The sequence below is a fragment of the Erinaceus europaeus genome, chromosome 10 (assembly GCF_950295315.1).
Source record: "Erinaceus europaeus chromosome 10, mEriEur2.1, whole genome shotgun sequence".
NCBI classification, from domain to species: Eukaryota; Metazoa; Chordata; class Mammalia; order Eulipotyphla; family Erinaceidae; genus Erinaceus; species Erinaceus europaeus.
In genome coordinates, this window is record NC_080171.1 from 93,674,538 (window position 1) to 93,696,339 (window position 21,802).

The 21,802-nt window shown below is 39.4% G+C and overlaps 1 protein-coding gene across 4 annotated transcripts in view; it reads left to right on the forward strand.

The window, feature by feature from the left end:
• Window positions 1–21,802, forward strand: part of MRRF (mitochondrial ribosome recycling factor) — a 74,111-nt gene that overhangs the window by 33,002 nt on the left and 19,307 nt on the right. The gene's annotated exons all lie outside the window — the stretch shown is intronic.

The following is a 21,802-nucleotide window of genomic DNA, read 5'->3' on the forward strand; positions in this document are numbered from 1 at the left end:
AACAGAAACATCCTATGACACTATCAGGTCAATAGCATACTTTACCTGAAGCTCTCATCCTGGTAAACTGACATTTTTTGAATCCTGTGTACTAATTCCGAAATACTTTTTACTTCCTGCTATGATCTAAAGACAGGAAATAGAGCGGTAAACCTGAAAAAGTCCTTGTTTCCCATAATTTACATTCTTATTGGGAATATAGAACACATAAATTAAGTCATTCTATGGATTATCATAACATGCTAAGAGGAAAGAAAAGGCAACAGGATCTAATAGTAACTCGATGAGGGTGACAGTAATTTTGGCCTGAGTGAATTCTTTAAGTAGGTAGCTTTTTGTGGTTGCTGAGCACTGAGAGGAAGAACCAGGATAGTGGGAAGAAACTTTCCAGATAGAGTGACCAGCAGACACACAAGGCACCAGGTCAGAGAAGACCTCAGTACTTATGTTTGCATTAGTATTGCTTATTGAATTTTAGGCAGAAGAACAAAGTATTATTAATTATATAACTAGGGAAGTTAGTACTTTAAATTAATAGAGAGGTATGTGCTTTTTTTTCAGTTTTATTTATAAAATGGAAATATTGACAAGGCCATAGGATAAGAGGGGTACAACTCCACACACCACCAGACCTCCGTATCCGATCCCCACCCCTGATAGCTTTCCTGTTCTTTAACCCTCTGGGAGTATGGACCCAGAGTCATTATGGGGTGCAGAAGGTGGAAGGTCTGGCTTTTGTAATTGCTTTCCTGATGAACATGGGTGTTGGCAGGTGGACCATACTCCCAGGCTGTCTCTCTTTCCCTGGTGGGGCAGGGCTTTGGGGAAGTGGAGCTGCAGGACACATTGGTGGAGTCGCCTGCCCAGGCAAGTCTGGTTGGCATCATGGTAGTGTCTGGAACCTGGTGGCTGAAAAAAGAGTTAACATATAAAGCCAAACAAATTGTTGACTAATCATGAACCTAAAGGCTGGAATATTGCAGATGAAGATTTGGGGTCTCCATTTTGAAGATAGCTAGTAGGCATGTTTTAGTTATATTCCAGAGGGCCCATGACTATACTAGTTTTTTCCTGAGCCTAACCTCTGATATGCAGATGGACACAATTTATTGTCTGGGGAGATGATGTCATGGCTGGTAAAAGGGCTAGAAAGTTGGATCAGGGGAGAGAGTAGCTCCCAAATATGGGAAAAGTGTATAAATATTGGTGACTGTACATCCCATCGATTTGATGTGGGCCCCATATTTAGTCCTGAATTTGGGGCAGCTTGGAATGTTCCTACTCATGACAACAGAATGTGAGCTCAGACCTACAGGGATGCAGAGATTGCAAAGGCTCCTAAGTGCTTGTTTTTAAATTAGAAGAGAAATGATAAAACATTGGCATATTTGAGAAGAAGATAGTGGGAAGAAAGAAGATTAGACTAGAGGTTACTTGCCACAATTTCCTAGTTGGGATATAATAATAAACAGAAATTCTTTTTCTTCCTGGACAAAAGTTGAGTTGAATAAGCACAGTGAACAGAAAAATAAATACATATATGATATAATATCAAATGATAACTATGAAGAAAAATAAGCAGGATAAAGGAAAAGAGAAAATGGAGGATTGTGTAGATGGGGGGATGTCAGGAGAGAAGCAATATATGATCAAAAATCCAAGTTGAATGAATCAAATTTCATATATACATAACTAGAAGGGAAATGTAATATAATGTGATACTGATCTAGAGTGCTCTGTGCCATAGCCACCATTTCCCTTTATATATACTGCATTACTTGTCATATAACATCTATGAACTGAACTTCCTCTAGGTAATGGAAATTAAGACTCACAGAAATGAGGTGATTATCTCTGAGGTCACACAGCTTATGTTGAGGCTGGAACCTGAAGCAAGGTTTAGCTCATTCCAAGTACTCATTATGCAACACTGCTAGCAGTTAGAATTAATTCTGTACTCTAGATAGGCGGGAAATTCTGGAAAGTGCTACATATACTCATGGATTTCAGAAGCTCAGTTTTCAAATAGGATGTATGGTACTTAATCAGCAGGCTTATTTTCTAGTTCTTACTTTCCCATCAGTCTGTAAAGTCTTGGAAAAGTCAGTTAATCTCCCTGAATCCCACTGTTATCATATCCCAGATAAAAGGGTCATTCTCAGTGGCCTGCCAGGTCCTTTCTGGAACTGCAGTACTCTGTGGGTCCATGAGTTGATGTTGCTAGGTGCTCTTTGCTGACTCAGATCTTCTTAGAGTGGCCCTATTGTGTGTCATACTTTTTTTTTTTTTCCAAAGAGCTAAAAAGACCCTCTGTTGTAGCCCCTAAAAAGTTAAATGATCACTCTCGGTCCATCATACAGATTTTTGAAGGATCAGAATTTGAACTTGAATTTCTAAAGACATCGGGATCTGTTACATTATGCTTTACATTATGTTATGGTGGTTAATAGGCATGTTCCAAGAGAAAGTTGACAGACCAAAACCATCTGCTTCTACCAGATTATCATTTAAAAAAAATATTTATTTATTTATTTATTCCCTTTTGTTGCCCTTGTTTTATTGTTGTACTTATTATTGTTGTTGTTATTGAATCGTCATTGTTGGATAGGACAGAGAGAAATGGAGAGAGGAGAGGAAGACAGAGAGTGGGAGAGAAAGATAGACACCTGCAGACCTGCTTCACTGCCTGTGAAGTGACTCCCCTGCAGATGGGGAGCCGGGGACTCGAACTGGGATCCTTATGCTGGTCCTTGCACTTTGCGCCAAGTGTGCTTAACCCACTACGCTGCCACCCGACTCCCCCAGATGTCATTTTAATATACTTTCTTTCTTTTGACAAGGTGGTACGGCCATGAGGCTATGTACTGAATTATATGTGTGGTAGTTTTTCAAATAAAAAATGAATGCTCTGGCTTTTATTATATAGGCTATGTCATGTGAGAGGCTAAAGGTCAGTTTAGATGTAAAGAGGACCAAAGTTTTTATTTAGTTGTGGCAGTCACTTTCATGTGACTTGAGGCACATCATCTTAGCATCTTGCTACCTTCTAGATCTTTGCTTGTAAAATAAGTAAAATGTGGCACAAAGCGCAAGGAATGAAGCAGGTCTGCAGGTGTCTCTCTTTCTCTCCCCCTCTCTGTCTTCCCCTCCTCTCTCCATTTCTCTCTGTCCTACCCAACAACAGTGATATCATTAACAACAACTACTACAACAATAAAACAACAAGGGCAACAAAAAAGAATAAATAAATATTTAAAAGAAAGAAAGGGAGTCGGACGGTGGCGCAGTGGGTTAAGTGCATATGGCGCAAAGTGCAAGGACTGGCAGTAGAGTCCTGGTTTGAGTCCCCAGCTCCCCACCTGCAGGGGATTCACTTCACAGGCAGTGAAGCAGGTCTGTAGGTGTCTTTCTCTCCCCTTTCTGTCTTCCCCTCCTCTCTCCATTTTTCTCTGTCCTATCCAGCAACAACGACAGCAATAACAACAACAATAATAACAACGGCGATAAATAACAAGGGCAACAAAAGGGGAAAAAGATTATAATAAAAATAAGTAAAATAATATATAATGATAGAGTTTTGGGGAGATTAGTAGCTAATGTAGATTAAGTAATATAATTGCCTTAGAGATAGAAACTATGTAAATATGATACTTATATTTGAGAAACAAATTTCTAAATGGAAAAAACTTTCTTTAGTAGAAAAGGAAGCATTAGGAAAGGAACTGACATGATAAATATCAGCTATGTGCCAGACACTGTTGGGTGCTTGACATATAAAGGGAAAGTGGGAAAACATAATGATTATATTTTTGCCTTGGTATCATAGAAGCATTAAATTGAGCTCAAGGGGTTGGAGAGATACTTACTACCTGGCTTTGAGTACTGGCACCATATAGAACTTGCCATAGCACTGGGGAAAGGTCTGGTGCTGTGAAATCTCTCCTCTATTTTCCTCTGTATCTGATTGAAAAAGTTGGCTAGAAGTGGTGAAATTCTGCACAGGCGAGGAGGGCGTGGTTCGTGCAAAGGATGGAAGAAAGGGAAGGAGGATGAAAGGAAGGAATGCAGGGAAAAAGGGAGGGAGGATGGAAATATTCTTTCTTTGAACTCTCTCATCAGTCAAATGGGTATATGAATAGCTTCCAATTCTCATAATTGAGTTATGAAAATTCAGTATAGACCCTCAATTACTGTATATCATAGATGGTTAATAAAAATTACCCCAAATTTGATTATATCAACAGGAAAGAAAAGTAGAAAAGAACTACTTGAGTGAATCTTTTTTTAAAAAACTTTTATTTATAAAATGGAAATATTTACAAGGGTCATTATGGTATGCAGAAGGTGGAAGGTCTGTCTTCTATAATTGCTTCCCCACTTAACATGGGTGTTGGCAGGTGGATCCATACTCCCAGCCTCTCTCTCTCTTTCCCTAGTGGGGTAGGGCTCTGGGGAGGTGGGGTTCCAGGACACATTGGTGGGGAAGTCTGGTTGGCATCATGGTAGCATCTGGAACCTGGTGACTGAAAAAGAGTTAAGATATAAAACAGAACAAATTGTTGGCTAATCATGAATCTAAAGGCAAGAATATTGTAGATGAAGATTTGGGGTCTCCATTTTGGAAAAAGCTAGTAGATCTATTTTAAGTATATTCCATCAGTGAATCTTAAAGGAAATATTCAGATAATCCAATCTGCCAGAAAACTCTTGGCCTTTCTGCTTTCTAGCTGTATGGCAGCTGTGTCTGCCCCTCCAAATCTCATAGATTTACAAGACTTCCCTTATTTAATTATCAGGAGATTTCAGTAGGACAGTGTACTTAAAAGTAAATGATGGCTGATAGCCATCTTTTAAGAGAGAGGAAACTGAAATTCAGAGAGATGGCACACTGGTTTTAGGAAACAGCTGGTAATTGGCAAAACTGTGAGGAAGAAGTTAACATAGCAAAGCTTATCTTGGGAGTTTGGGAGGTGGGAAAGAATCAGAAGCATAAATTCCTATGAATCAGTTTCTGATGATAGTTTTCTTCTAAGGAAATTCGCCTTTTCTGATTGATGACAGTTCTTCCTCTGCCTAATCATAGTGTTTAAATTCACTGTTTTTTTTTTTTATTCCTCCTTAACTGTAGGTGCTAGAAACTAAGTTTCATCGTCAGCTGTTGTATGTTTACTACTAGTACCTCACTCTCATTACACTTTTCTGATTCTTATGTTCTTATTTAAATGATTCTATTGAGTATGTGGCTTATAGTAATCTATCTACCTTTGGTCCTTTTGGAAGTTAGATATAAATTATAACAGATTGAATTTGGAGCCCTGAGTGGCCCTTGTCACCTGTTCCTCTTTACATATAAACTACAAATCCAGTACTATGTGGCTGCCTCTAAGTTTGACTTTCCATAGTAAATACCATTGAACTTGGGAGGTGCTGGGTCCCCATTGATCATGAATGTAGCTCTTTTCTTATATGGTTAGTGTTCTTTTATGTACAGACATCAGTTAGCCAGATGGATTCTCTGAGTATTTCCATTAACAGTCACTGAAGTAGGGGCTTGGGCAGTAGTGTAGCGGGTTAAGCGCGTGTGGTGCAAAGTGCAACGACCCGCATAAAGATCTGGGTTCGAGCCCCCGCCTCCCTGCCTGTAGGGGAGTTGCTTCACAAGTGGTGAAGCAGGTCTGCAGGTGTCTATCTTCCTCTCCCCCTCTGTCTTCCCCTCCTCTCTCCATTTCTCTCTGTCCTATCTAACAATGAACGACATCAACAACAACAATAATAACCACAACAAGGGCAACAAAAAGGAGGAAAAAATGGCCTCCAGGAGCATTGGATTCATGGTGCAGGCACTAAGCCCCAGCAATAACCCTGGAGGGAAAAAAAAAAAAAAAGATTCACTGAAGTAGTTCTTTTCTACTTTTCTTTCCTATTTATGTAATCAAATTTGGGGTAATTTTTATTAATCATCTGTGCTACAAGTACAGTGCTTGGGAGTACTATAGTGAATTCTCATTGTAACTCTACTATGAGAATAAGAAGTTATTCATATGCCCATTTGACTGATGAGTGACTTGAGGCTCATAGAAGTTTATGCCCCATATCAGAATTAGTAATATGAACAGGGTTAAAATTCCTTGTCCTGTTTTTTTTTTCCTCTTGTTTTTGAGTCATAGTAGCAGGATATCTCTAGAATATTAGTCTTTGCTTCTTAATAAAGGACCCTAAAAAGTTGTGAGCAGGAGTTTATTTCATTTTGATCAGGCCAGATTTTTGTCTTTACTCTCCTACAGCCTACATTGCCTACCAACAAGTACTTCCTTACTCATCATTTTACCAGGTATCAATGAGAGAGCCGCACAAAGTTGAACACAGCTGTTTTGGTTTGAAGGTATTTGAGTTAATGTCTGACAAAATAAATCTCCAAGGAACTCACCAAAGAAATGTAAGACTTATTCCCACAGAGGTCACATCCTTCATTGATTTTTCCTCTTTTTTATTATTAAAATTTTTTTTTCTGTATTGGTTTTATTTTAAAGAGTTAAACAAAACTTAAAAGATCTTTATTCTATTCACCATAGTGAACCACTTGTAGTACCATGATTTTATATATTTTCTGTGTGAATTTAAAAATATTTTTTTCTACATTCTTATAATGGTAGATTATACATTTCTGCATTAAGAAAACTTAATAGTTCCTGCTGATGAGAATTCTTTCTCACTTTTTTGAAGTATTGTATAGCATCAGCTAGTTCCCATTTACTAAATATATTGACTTTAAAATTTTTTTTCTCTTGGGAGTCAGGCGGTAGCACATGGTTAAGTGGGTTAAGCGCATGTGGCACAAAGCGCAAGGACCGGCGTAAGGATCCGGGTTTGAGCCCCCAGCTCCCCACCTGCAGGGGAGTCGCTTCACAAGCCATAAAGCAGGTCTGCAGGTGTCTTTCACTCTGTATTCCCCTCTTCTCTCCATTTCTCTCTATCATATCTAACAATGACGACATCAATAACAACAACAATAACTACAACAATAAAACAACAAGGGCAACAACGGAATAAATAAATAAATATATAAAAAATAATTTTAAATTCTTTTTCTCTTATATTAACAATAGTATAATGATTTCATTGCTTTCTGTATTTTTTTTTTTTTTTTTTTTTGCCTGGAAGTAGGGAGTGATAGTAGGGTCTGTAGTTGGGAAAGAAGTGGGGGCTTGGTGTAGCTACTTCTGCTTTATTACTTGAGTGCTTGTTTGCAACAGTATGCTGAAATTTTTCTTCTCTTTTCCTTAATATTTTTAAAAAAGTATTTATTTTGGATAGAGACAGATTATGAGGGAAGGAGACACACACACAAAAGTACTTTTAGCACTGTTTCACCACTTGTGAAGCTTCCTTCCTGCAGGAGGAGACCAGTGACTTGAACCCAGGTCTTTGTGCATTGTATGTGTGCACTCAACCAGGTACACCACTGTCTGGCCCCTGTGCTATAGTTTTTCTGAGCTTCTTAGAAACATTGCCATTTTAGGGCCAGCCAAACATCTATAAAACTCCCAAGTGACCTCTCAGACCTTAAAGTTCTCAGGTTCAAAATTGACATTACTTTTTTTTTTTGACATTACTTTTTTTTTTTTAAGGAAACCCCATTGTTATTTGGATGGATCTCCTGACTGATTACATAACAATAATAATACTAAGGTGACTAACTGCAAACTTTATATTAGAACCTATACTATACAAATAATCTCTCTTTTTTTTATTTACAAAAAAAGAAACACTGGAAAAAAAAACATAGGATAGGAGGGGTACAACTCCACATAATTCCCACCACCAGAACTCCATATCCCACCCCCTCCTTTGATAGCTTTCCTCTCAATATAAGTCTAACAGATTATTACTCAATCAAAAAATGTGCTCCAGTTCATTTAGTTAATAAATGTGGTATAGCATAGGGTTTAAATATGAGTCTCTCTGATTTAAGAATCTGTGTATCTGTGACCTTCTAAGAGTACTTTTTGTATTTATTTTTAAAATGTTTTATTACTTTTATTGACTAGACACAGGCAGAAATCAAGGGGGGGCAATAGAGAGAGAAAGAGACAGAAAGACACCTGCAGCACTGCTTCACCACTTGCAAAGCTTTCCCTCTGCAGGTGGGGACTAGCGGGCTCAAACCTGGGCCCTAGGGGCTCAAACCCAGGTCCTGGAAGTGTTTATTTTTATAATTGGAGGCAGGAGTTGTTTTCAAATTTAATTATATACCAATCCATGTAGAACAAATTGCATAATTTAAAAGTGAATTTGTGTTTTAATTTGTGCTTAAAATTAGAGAGATCAGAACAATGGTCAACTTTGGCTTGTGTGTTGCTGGGCATCAGACTAGGGCCTCAAGATACAAGTCCTGTGTTCTCCTGCTGAGATGTTCCCTTGGCTGATTGTTTTTTTCTAATCAGATGCACATGATAGTGAGCTTTGACATATATGTGTCCTGGTAGCCACTAGCTCAATGAAGATGTAGAGTAATTCAAGCACCCTGTATCCTTTTATAAGCCATTCTAATATTTTGCCCTCCTTTGGCTATGGGAAACCATTTAACTGCTTCTATGAAGATATGAAATTTTTATGATCATGTTTGAAATTTCTAGGACATTCATACATTTATTCAAGAGATAATGGGTCCAGGTGGTGGCACACCTGGTTAAGTGCACACATTACAGTGCACAAGGATCTGGGTTCGAGCCCCTGATTCCAACCTGCAGGGTGGAAACTTTATAAGTGGTGAAGGACTACGGGTCTCTTTCTGCCTCTTTCCCTCTCTAACCCACCCCTTTCTCAATTTCTGTCTCCTAATAAATACATTAATTAATTAATTTTAAATAAGGCTCTTAAAAAAAGTCTCTTCTCCCTGAAGCTCTGTTAAACCTGAGGTCCCAGGTTCAACATCCAGTACCACCTTCAGCCAGAGCTGAGCAGGACTGTGGGGAGAAGCAAAACAAAAACAAAGGACAGTTATTTATCAAGTAGTTTCTATGTGTCAGGTAAGTTATAAATATGGAGGAACAGCAGTGAACAAGCCTATCACCTTTATGGAACTTCTAGGAAGATGGATAGCATACACAATGCAGTATGGCTATATTTTTCTCTCTGGGGAAAGGAGATAAAAGAGTGAGTAGGGGTGGTGAGGTTGGTACAGGTTAAGTACTGTGCTCATAGGTGGCTTCTGGGTGAGAGTGATGCTTGAGCAAAGTTCTGTGCCTGTGAGAGAGTGGACACTGCCTGCATCTAATGGTTAGGCAAAAGGAACAAAAGAATGATGTGAAGAGTGAGAAATAGAAAATGAGATCTGAGTGAAACAAATCATGTAAGGTCTTTTTATTAGCCAGGGTTCTCCACAAAAAAGACTAGTGGACTCAGAGAGAGAGAGAGAGATTATGGAGGAGAACAAGTCCCAAGTTTCATAACTGACAAACTAGAGACCCCAGAATAGCTGATATGCTCTGAATCTTAGTTTAAAGACTTGAGAATTAGAAGAACTAACGGTGTATTTTCAGTCCAAAGACCAGGAGGTGCCAGTTCAGGAAAAGCCTATTTTAAGTTTGAAACAGAGGTTAAACAACAAACAAACAAAAAACAGACCCAATTTTTATACACAGTCAGGCAGGAGTCCTTTCTTTTTCAGAGGAGTCTATGCTTCTTCCTCTGCTTGAATAAGATCCACATACATTGGGAAGAGCAATCTACTTTCCTCAGTTTCTTGATTCAGATGTTAAACTTAAGTGAGACTTGTGGAATGATGTTTGACCAGATATCTGGGCACTTTGTGACATAGTCTAGTTGACATATAAAATTATCCATAGTCGTCTTATAAACCATTATAAGAATTTTGGCTTCTGCTTGGAATAAATGAGAAGTCATTGGAGGGGTTTGAGCTAGAGTGTAACATGATCCTACTTAGTTTTTGCAAGGATCCTTGTGGCTGCTGTTTTGAGAATTATTCTGTAGGATGGCAAGAATGAGAGCAAGGGGCCAGTTAGGAGCTTTTGTTGTGTTCCAGACATGGTATTGGTCTGTACTGTTATGGTAATTTAGGGTTGGTGAGAAGTGGTCAGATGCTAGATAAAATTTAGAGGAAAAGCTACCAGAATTTAGTGCTAACACTGGCTGTGGATTTAAGGCCTGCGAAATGGAAAAATGGGAGTTGCCATTTATTGAGATAGAGCAGACTATGAGACTGAAAGAAACCAGGTTTTGTCTTATTTATTTTGAGATGCTACTAAACATCCAAGTAGAGAAGTCAAGTAGGATGTCAAATATATAAGTATTAGCATTTGATGGATAGGTATACACTAGGGAAGTCAGTTTGAGAGACTTGAATATGTTGAGGAGGCTATGCAATATTAGATGAGAGTGTTTTATAGAATAAATGGGGATAATGAGTAGAAGGAGTTTTGGAACCAAACCCTTGGGCATTTCATTTATCATTCTGGGAACTGATTCTTGGATTTAGCTACCTGACTTATTTGTCAACTCATCACTATCTGGTATAAAGGAAAGCACAGGACTTTGGGATTTGATAGATGTAGGTTCAAATCCCTGTTCTGCTGCTTACAAGGTATATCAACTTTGCCAAGGAGTTGCCAAATGGAAATAATGGAGCAAGTTTATTGGAGGAAGCTTCTATGAGACACAGGTAGTAGCTCTGCTACCTGTGAATAAAAAAAAAAAATGGGAGGAGGGGGGCTGGGTGGTGGAGTACCTGGTTGAGTTCATTCATTACTATGTACAAGGACCCAGGTTCAAGCCCTGGTCCTTACCTGCATGGGGGGAAGCTCCACTAAAGGTACAGCAGTGCTGCAGGTGTCTCTCTGCCTCTCTCTCAACATCCTCTTCCCCTCTCAGCTTATCTCTGTCCTATCAAATAAATTTAAAAACAAACAAGTGAAAAATGATAGAAGGAAGATTAGATAGAAAGGGACCCAGTGCATTTCTGATATAAGCAGTCAGTCTAATGGGGGATGCTGAACAAAGATTGCCCATTACCATGTATGCTTACTGACTGGCTCGGCCTATGGATTATGTCCATTGCAATGACCTTGGGAAAGTTGCAAAATATTTTGAAACTTCAGCCTCCTGTAATGTAGGAATAAATTCTATGGCTTTGGGCAGGGGTAGATACCATAATGGTTATGCAGAGAGGTTCTCATGCGTGAGGCTCCGAAGTCCCAGGTTCAATCTCCTGAACCATCATAAGCCAGAGCTAAGCAGTGCTCTGGTTCTCTCTCTCTCTCTCTCCCCCTCTCCCCCAGCTCTCTCAAAAAAATAAAATAAATATATTTTTTTAATTCTATGGCTTTAAGGAGAAATGAGTATGAGACCTGGACTGTCAAAAGTACTTGTTAAGTTATATTTGTTACTATTTAGTTTTCCTTGGTAAAGAGTTCTTAGAGTGGTCCAGGAGGTGGTGCAGTAGCTAAGGAACTAGATTCTCAAGTATGAGGTCCTGAGTTCAATCCCTGGCAGCACATGTACCAGAGTGATGTCTGGCTCTTTCACTCCTCCTATTTTTCTCATTAATAAAATAAATAGAATCTGAAAAAAAAAGAGTTCTTAGAAACCTTTTTTCCTGATTATTTATGAATCAAATCAATGCTATTTTATTTGTTTCTGGATTTCTTATTTAGCCCCTTACACACTCTTTTTTTTCCTTTTCTTTCCTTCCATGCCAGCTTCTTCTCTCAGCCTCTTGTTTATATTATTTATTTTTGGTCTCTTCCTTCATTTTTCAGTTTTAGAAGTGGGAGAAGTTGTCATTGTACTGTGATTACCTTGGATTTAAGTTGCTTGGGAACACCGTTGTTTGATTATTAATGAGTACTTGGTTTGTTCTTTACATGTGAATTATGGAGAACAAGACCTCCTGGATCACTAGTCCTGCCAGTGGTGTGAGATTTGCTTTGTGTTTCTGATAAGGCCGAGGAACTTTGACTTTTCTTGATATCCTCAACCCACTGAATTGCTCCCCGAGGCCTCATATAGTTGGGGAATTACAATCAGTGACTCCTGTTTTTCCTGTAGGCATTGTCAGAGATGATATACTTTAGCTTCTCTTACACTCCTTTCCTGATGTTTTGTCCCAAGGTGATAGCATAGAGAATTCTACTTAGAATCAGACCAAGGAGATTCACCAGATACCAGTTAAGAACCCTAAATTATAGTTCTTCTAGATTGAATTCTGTAAGTATTTCCCTGTCCCCTTCTTTTTCCAGGCTGAGCACACTGGGTAAGGGAGGATAAGATGGTCCCCAGTTAAAATGGAGAAAGGGGGAGTCGGGTGGTAGCACAGCGGGTTAAGCGCACATGGCGTGAAGCATAAAGACTGGCGTAAGAATCCTGGTTTGAGCCCCCGGCTCCTCACCTGCAGGGGAGTCGCTTCACAGGTGGTGAAGCAGGTCTACAGGTGTCTGTCTTTCTCTCCCCCTCTCTGTCTTCCCCTCCTCTCTCCATTTCTCTCTGTCCTATCCAACAACAACGATACTAATGACAACAATAATAACTACAACAATAAAAACAACAAGGGCAACAAAAAAATAAAAGAGAAAATAAATAAATATTTTAAAAATGGAGAAAGCTCCTGGAGCTCAGCTTCCCCAGAGACACACCCTACTAGGGAAAGAGAGAGGCAGACTGGGAGTATAGACTGACCAGTCAATGCCCATGTTCAGCGGGGAAGCAATTACAGAAGCCAGACCTTCTACCTTCTGCAACCCACAATGACCCTGGGTCCATGCTCCCAGAGGGATAGAGAATGGGAAAGCTATCAGGGGAGGGGGTGGGATATGGAGATTGGGTGGTGGGAATTGTGTGGAATTGTACCCCTCCTACCTTATGGTTTTGTTAATCCTTTCTTAAATAAAAAAAAAATGGAGAAAGGTAGCTGCTATGGAGCTAGATGGGAGAAAATTGATAGCTGGAGGAGCTACAGTCAGAAACACTAATCAGGCAATAATGAGATACCACTTACTACCTGCAAGAATGTCCTACATTAAAAGAGACAGAAACAGCAAGTGCTAGTAGGGATGTGGAGCAACAGAACCCTATTACACCCCTAGTGGGAATGTTAATCGATTCTGCCCATATGGAAAACAGTCTGGAGGTTCCCCAGAACATTAGAAATGAATCTGCTTTATGATCTGGCAGTTCCTTCCCTAAGGGTTTATCCAGAGAAAACAAAAACATATCCAAAGAGGTCTAGGTACACCTACATTTATTTATAGCAACACTGTTTGTAATAACCCAAACCTGGAAGCAACCCAAAAGCCCAACAGCAGATGATTACTTAAAAGTTATGGAAGGCCGGCAAGATAACTCACTTTGGTAGTGCACTTTCTTTGGCATGGATACAACCTACGCTTGAGCCCTGGCCCTGAAGGAAGATTTGGTGCTGTAGTATCTTTTTCCTCGTCTCCGTCTGAAAACACCAGATAGAGTATCGAAGCTTCAGTGATGAAAAACAAATTGTCATATCTATGGAATGGAATACTAGTCTCCTATAAGAAGTGATGAAATCCTTTTCTTTGCCTCATCTTAGATAGAACTTGAAGGAATCATACTAATATGTGAGATAAGCCAAAAGGAGAAGAAATGCTGGATAATATCACTTATAGGTAGAACTTAAACAAGGAAGGAAAGGAAAACCACAGGGTGAAACCTAGACTAGGCTTTTTCTGTTGCAGTAAGGCCAAGGATGCTGAGAAGAAAAGGAGAGGGGCTTAAGTGGGAACCCAGTAAGTACATGGTGGTGGAGGAAGACTTAAGTTAGTGATGATTTTGGTATGAAGAAATCTCTCACAAAAAGATAATAAATAATACCCCAAACACACCCATCCAAAAAGATCTCTGTTTATAGCAGCACAATTTGTAATAGCCAAAACCTGGAAGCAGCCTAGGTGTCCAACAACAGATGTGTGACTGAGAAAGTTGTGATATATATACACATACACACACACACACAATGGAATATTATTCAGCTATAAAAAACAGTGAATTTACTTTCTTCAGCCCATCTTGGATGGGGTTCAAAGGAATCATGTTAAGTGAGATAAGCCCGAAAGAGAACGATGAATATGGAGTGATCTCACACATGGACAGAAGTTGAGAAATAAGAATGGAAGGGGAAACACAAAGTAGAACTTGGACTGGATTTGGTGTGTTACACCAAAGTAAAGGACTCGGGTGGTTCTAGTGCATGATGGTAGAGGACCTAGGCTGGAGGTGATGCGTGTATCAACAGCTGTGTTCACTATAAACCATTAATTCCTCCAATAAAAATTTTAAAACAAAAAAAATGTAAATTTGCTAATAAAAACTTTTATGTGGTTAGGAAAGATAAAAAAAGAAATCCTATCCATGTGGCACCAACTGTCTTGTAAATCACTATTTCCCTAGAAAAACAACAAAAAAGGACAACCAGTAAAAGAGTTCATGTGGATTTAGGCTAGTTATTTTAGCTGAGTTTCAGTTTTTCCATCTGTAAAACAGATTCAAAGCAGTGTTTGTTTTTATGAAGAATTAATTGAGAGAAATTTCTATGAAGAAGAAAGCAGAGAAAGCAGACAAGAGAGTGCAAAAGCTTTAAGGAAAGCTTTTAGACCATAATGCAGTTTTGATATTGCTGAAAAGGGAAAAGAAATTCAGTAAAGTTGATGTCATATGGTTTATTTATTTAAGTTCTTTAAATTAGTAATTTAATGTTGATTAAAAAGATTATAAAATAACAGGGGTACAATTCCATACTGTTCCCACCACCAGAGTTCCATATCCCAACCCCTTCATTGGAAGCGTCACTATTCTTTATTCTTTATCCCTCTGGGAGTATAGACCAAAAAAGAATTTTCTTTTGTTTATTTCTTTATTTATAAAATAAAAAATACCAACAAGACCACAGGATAAGAGGAGTGTAATTCTACACAATTTACCAGAGTTCCATATCCCATACCCTCCCTTGAAAGCTTTCCTATTCTTTATCCCTCTGGGAGCCTGGACCCAGGACCATTATGGGGTGCAGAAGGTAGAAGGTCTGACTTCTGTAATTCTTCACTAAACATGGACATTGGCAGGTCGATCCATACTCCCAGCCTGTCCCTATCTTTCCCTAGTAAGGGATGTGAGGGCAATCTGGTTGCAACATCTGTCACCCTACTGATCGCCCGGGCTGATTCAGCTGATATGGCAGGCTAGGCTAGGTGTCCCCTTCCTCCCTCACTGCTCCATGTCTGTCCCTCCCAAAGCTGCATGCTGGGTCGAAGAGGACCGCCTTCCCCGAATAGAGATGGACCGGACCGGTGTTTGGTTGAGGGTGTACAAGTAGTTGTGCTCCCCTGCTAGAACCTCCAAACGAGCTCTCAAGGTCCCTAGTAGGGCAGGGTTCTGGAGAGGTGGGGGTTCAGGGTACATTGGTGAGGTACTCTTGTCTGGGGAAGTCAGGTTGGCATCATGGTAGCATCTGCAACTTGGTGTCTGAAAAAGCATTAAGATATAAAGCAGAACAAATTGTTTAATAGTCAGGAACCTAAAGGCAAGAATAGCAGATGAGATTCGGAGTCTCCATTTTGGAAAAAGTCAGTAGGTCTATTTTAGGTATATTCTAAGGGGCCCATGACTTTACTAATTTCTGCCCAAGCACAACAGCTAACATGCAGGTAGACCAAAGGTTTTGTGTGGGGAGATGGTGTCAGAGTTGGAAATAGGGCTAGAAAGCTGGGTATGGGGAACTAAAAATTCTTTATGAGGTGCAGAAGATGGAAGGTCTGGCTTCTGTAATTGCTTTTATGCTGGACATGGACATTGGCAGGTTGATCTGTACTCCCAGCTTGTTTCTATCTCTCCCTAAGTGGGGTAGGGCTCTGGAGGTATTTTTTTAAATTGTTAATATTAAATTAACCATTGCTGTTAAGGATCTTTTTTGCATGGTGATTGTACAGTGTTCCAGGGTAGTGTTAGCAGTACTGCTGTTATTAAACTCTCCTTCTGGGAGATCAGTACTGTTGATGAAAACCATGATCTTTTTAAAACACCTTTATTCAAATATAATTCACCCTTTTAAAGTGTACTGCAGCTTAGTTTTTTTTTTTGAAGTATTTTTAAAAATATTTATTTATTTATTCCCTTTTGTTGCCCTTGTTGTTTTATTAGTTATTCTTGTTGTCATCGTTGTTGGATAGGACAGAGAGAAATGGAGAGAGGAGAGGAAGACAGAGAGTGGGAGAGAAAGACAGACACCTGCAGACCTGCTTCACCGCCTGTGAAGCGACTCCCCTGCAGGTGGGGAGCCGGGGGCTACAACCGGGATCCTTCTGCCAGTCCTTGCGCTTTGTGCCATGTGCGCTTAACCCGCTGTGCTACCACCACCCAACACTCTTAAAAGTACTTTTAAAATATTTATTCCCTTTTGTTGCCCTTGTTGTTTTATTGTTGTAGTTATTGTAGTTGTTACTGATGCTGTTGTTGTTGAATAGGACAGAGAGAAATGGAGAGAGAAGGGGAAGACAGAGAGGGAGAGAGAAAGATAGACACCTGCAGACCTGCTTCACCACCTGTGAAGCAACTCCCTGCAGGTGGGGGAGCTGGGGGCTTGAACCAAGATCCTTACACCGGTCCTTGCGCTTCACTCCACGTGTGCTTAACCCCCTGCGCTACCACCCAACTCCCAACTTAGTAGTTTTTAAGTGTATTTAGAGCTGTGCAACTACCACCACCATCAATTTGAGGACTTTTTTTTTTGAGGACATATTTTTATTGCGCCCAAAAGAAATCCTATCCACTAGCAGTTACTCCTCCCTTTGCTGCACATTTGCTGGGTTTATTCTAGACAACTATAACCTGACTTCTGTGTATAGATTTCCCTACTGTGAAATTTTGTATAAATTGAATCTTATGTCTTCTGTAACTAGGTTTTTTTCATTTAGCATGATGAAGGGTCACCTATGTAGCTTTATTCTTTAATCTTTTATACTTTGTTCTCCTTAGCACTTAGTAATCCATTCTCTTGCATGGATTCTGTTTTATGGATAACCCACATTTATCTATTCATAAACTGAATCCTTTTGGGGTGTTGTGAGTAATGCTTCTATGAATGTTACTGTACAAGTTTTTGTCTAAACATGTTTTTAGTTATCTTGAGTGTATACGTTGCTGTGTCCTGATGATTTTAACTTGTTGAGAATCTACTAAATATTTGCACAGAGACTGCATATTTTATGTTCCTACTGGTAGTACTGGGTAGTCGGAAAAGTCATGACACGTTTTTACATAGAAAAAATACTTCATGACTTTTCCGATAACCCAATATAAGGGATCTAATTTCTCCACCTCCTTGCTACAACTTGGTATTTTAGATATTATTATTAGTAATGCCATCCTAGAGGGTGTTAAATGGTATATTAATATAGTTTTAATTGGCATTTTCCTAATGACTAATGATGTAGAGCATCTTTTCATGTGTTTGTCATTAGCATATCTTTAGAAATATTTTTTTCAAGTCCTTTGCTCATTTTTAATTGTCTTTCGTCCTTTTGTTGTTGACTTGCAAGAGTTCTTTGCATGTATTCTGAATGCTAGATTCTTAGCAAACATTTTTATCTTTTTTTTAATTATAAAAAGTAACACGTTTGCTGCAGATATTTAAATCCTACAGAAAAAGGAACAGTCTTTTACTGTTTCCCAAGTATCTTTTCTAGAAGAAACTTTTGGTAAATTTAGCGTATACCCTTCTATACTTTAAAAGCTGCACACACAAAGCTACATATGCATATATTTAGTTTACATGAATGGGGTTAAATTCTGCATAACTTCTTTCTTTTACATAATAATATTTCTGTACATTTTTTTTCATGGTAATCTCATTATCTCTGTGTCTACAGAGAAAATACCCCTGCGAAGAAGTATGATGCAGATGTGGAAACTGGGGCTCTGAAAATTTAAGTAAATTGTTTAAGGTCACACATTAGTAAGCTGAGAGTCATTATTCAAATCAAATCTGTCTGCTTACAAAGCCCATGTTCTTGCCACACTATCACATTGCTGTTGGCTCGATGACCTGGACCCTACCTCTCTCTGGCTCTGTGACCTTCTTGTCTAGTTGCTATGTCATGTTTGTACTGGAGGTGTACTGTGTATAATGTGCATACTTAGAGGAGATATCGCTCCAGGAAAATACTCTGTTCTTACATGACCTGCACACATAAATCTTTAGGGATCATGAAAGAAAAAACAACCACCAAGAATGCCTAATGATCTAGATTGAGTGGGGTGCAGTCATAAACTGCACTTGAGCAACTACAGCTGCTTTTCCAGCCCTTTAATTTGCATTGCCTGCTTGCCACCATTGCTTTAACAGGGTCGTGCATTCTGCTGAGTGAACTACTTTTCACCTCCTAGCCCTAGTGTGCTTCCCTGCAGTTTAGGATGCCTGCATTGTCCTCTGCAGTGTTGCTTCCCGTGCCATCTATGATTATTTACAAAAATGTGTGGAATAAGTACTCTCTCCCAACACACATTTTAAATCTGACTGAAACATTTTAAAAGAAAGTAAAATCAGCGTTCAAAAATTTGCCCCCAAATCTACCCAAAAGCTGAAAAAAGGACAGACTCTCCCTCCTTTGTTGTCTACCCTTTGTGTCCTGCATCTTTTTATAGAGCCTAGCAACTGACTGCTCTAGGTCAGCTCCTTAATGTATTGCAGTCCTATAGCTTGGAGTTGTATGGAAGCTGGAGGCAAGAGCACAGAACTCTAGACCAATGAAACCTTAATGTAAGTGTTCAGATAACTTGTTATCACTTCCACTAGTCAGAAGAACTCCTTAGATCTTTCCAGCCCCAGCAAAGGAGACAGGGAATTCAGGAGTCAGGCTGTACTGGGCTTATAACATTGATCTCCTCAGAACTGTTGTATCTCCCTCTTTTAGAGGAAAAGAACCCAAAGCACAGGGGAGTAGGTTCTTTGTATCCAGTGAGACAGGATTAATAGTGTGGGAACAGGCCATCTTAAGCTGGACTTGTGTTTGTAGTCACCATTTTTACTAATATTATAATGACTTTTAAAATCAGTGCCTAACAAAGCTCTTTAAACATCATCACTCATTTACTCCTGAGAGGTAATTTTTTAAACTATTATTCCTTTCACTTGACAGTAGAAAGGATAATAACAGATAACTTTTATTGAGCACATTTTATGTGTCAACACATTTATTAACTCTTCTAATCCTTACAACAGTTCCATTAAGTTAATAGTATTATTCAGTCCTTGTGGACTGTAACATGTGCACTCAACCAGGTGCACCACCACCCAGCCCTAATGTTTTCTTTTCTTGCTGATTTTAAAATTCTCTTCATCTTTGATCCTTGCCAGTTTTGTTTTAGTGTACTTGCTAAGTTTAGGTTTGAATTTATTTTGTTTGAAAAACTTAGAGCTTCCAGGATCTACATTTCTGTCTTCTTTAATTTGGGGGGAAAAGTGTCTACTAATATTTCTTCAAATAAGAATTCCGTCCATGGACTGGGTAGTGATGTACCTGATAGAGTACACATGTTGCCATGCAGCCCTGTTCAAGCTTCTGGTCTCCACCTGCAGGGATGGAAGCTTTATGAGCAGTAGAACAGTGTTGCAGGTGTCTCTCCTCTCTGTCTCTCCTACTGTCTCTATCCATCTCTCTCTTCTCTCTAATTGAAATAAAGGGGAACACCAGGAGTAGTGGCATTGTTGTGGAGGCACTAGGCATAGTGATAAGCCAGGTAGAAAATAATAATTCTTTCCCTATCTTATCTTTCTGGAATCACTGTGTTCTTGATGCTTTCCCTGACTTTTTTTTTCTTCCTTCCTTCCATGCCTTATACCTACACTGTCTCACTGTTCCTAGCAGACTTTCACTTATTTTTTATTTTAGATGGGTGGGGAGAGACAGCGAGGAGAAATGTCACAGTACTACCCTTGTCTGTGGAGCTTCTGTGATGCCTGTGGTGCTCCTGTGTGGTCTTGAATCCAAGTTCTGATGCACAGTAAGGCACTTGTGTACTGGGTGAGCTCCCCAAAATACTCATATGTTATTTTCATTTATTATAGTTCATGGTCTTTATTATTCTTTTTTTTTCTTTTCTTCTTTCCTTTATTGGGGAATTAATGTTTTACATTTGACAGTAAATGCAAGTTTGTACATGTATAACATTTCTCAGTTTTCCACATAACAATACAACCCCCACTAGGTCCTCTGTCATCCTTTTCCAGGACCTGAACTCTCCCTTCCCCCAACCCCAGTCTTTTACTTTGGTGCAATACACCAACTCCAGTTATAATTATTATTATTTCTTTTAAAATTATCTTTATTTATTGGATATAGACAACAAGAAATTGAGAGGGAAGGGAGAGAGAAAGAGAGACTCCTGTAGCCCTGTTTCATCACTTGTGAAGCTTTCCCCCTGCAGGTGGGGACCAGGGATTCAAACTCAGGTCCCTGTGCACTATAGTGTGTCACATGCTCAACCATGTGCACCACTGCCTGCCCCCCTTTTTCTTTTTTGGGGATTAATGGTTTATAGTCAACAGTAAAATACAATAGTTTACACATGTATGAAATTTCTCAGTTTTCCACATAACAATTCAACCCCCTCTAGGTCCTCCTCTGCCATCATGTTCCAGGACCTAAACCTTCTCCCCAACCCAGGTCTTTTACTTTGTTGCAATACACCACTTATTTATTTATTTATTTATTTATTTATTTATTTATTTATTTATTTATTTATGGTTTCCTCCACACTATCCTTGGGCTCACTGGTGTGACCTTTGACTTCCATAGGACAATCCATGGAATGTAGGTGGCCTGTTGTATCACCAGAGAGAAAGAAAGTTACCAGTTAGTGATATAAATCCTTCCAAAGACATGTATGCTTTCATTTGGGCTAAATGGATACCTGGTGTCTTGCTTGTTTGTTTGCTTATTTATTTATTACTGGATAGAGACCGAGAGAAATTGAGAGGGGAGGTAGAGAGAGACAGAGAGACACGAGACATTAGCGTATGTAAGATAAGCTGAAGGACTACAAGAGGGCATAGTAGCATATAAAATAGGGTGGGGATTGTGTCCCTAGAAACATAGCAAGTCTGACTGGGCTATACAAACAGACATTTCCTTCAGGGTCAGAGGCCTCAAGGCTTTGGGAAGCATGTACCAGCAGACAGTAAAGTAGGACATGTCTGCTGTTGATTACAGGCTGATGCTTCTCTTGGGGAGAGGTCTTCCAAAAGCCCAGTAAAGATATAGCATCTCTCAGTGGAAATACCAAGAAGTGTTTTGATGGGCTGTTTCTGGCTGGTTTCTTTCACCCACAGCCTGGCCTCCTTAGCTGCAGGAGAAGGACTTACACCTCCAACTTTACCCGCTGTGTTTCTATTCTCTTGTTCTGTGCTCACCATCCACTTAAGTCATTCAAACTCCCAGAGGCTAAATCCTTTTTGACCACTTTCTCTCTCCTTTACATTCCCAAGTCCCAGAGTTTGATAGAGCAAGAAAACAATCACCCAGTACTTAGCTCTGGTAGTATATATACACTCAGTGCGCCAATCCTTACCCCCATCATTTCATTTAATCTCTGCATCTACTCTAGTAGCAATATTTATTCCCACTTGATGCATGAGGAAAGTGAGTTGGAGATGGTGAATAGCATGTACGCAAGTCTGAAGTTTACTAGTGGCAGAGTGGGCATTCCAATTTGAATCTTTCTGACTTTAGAAAAGCATATCCTGGGGGAGACAGCATAATGG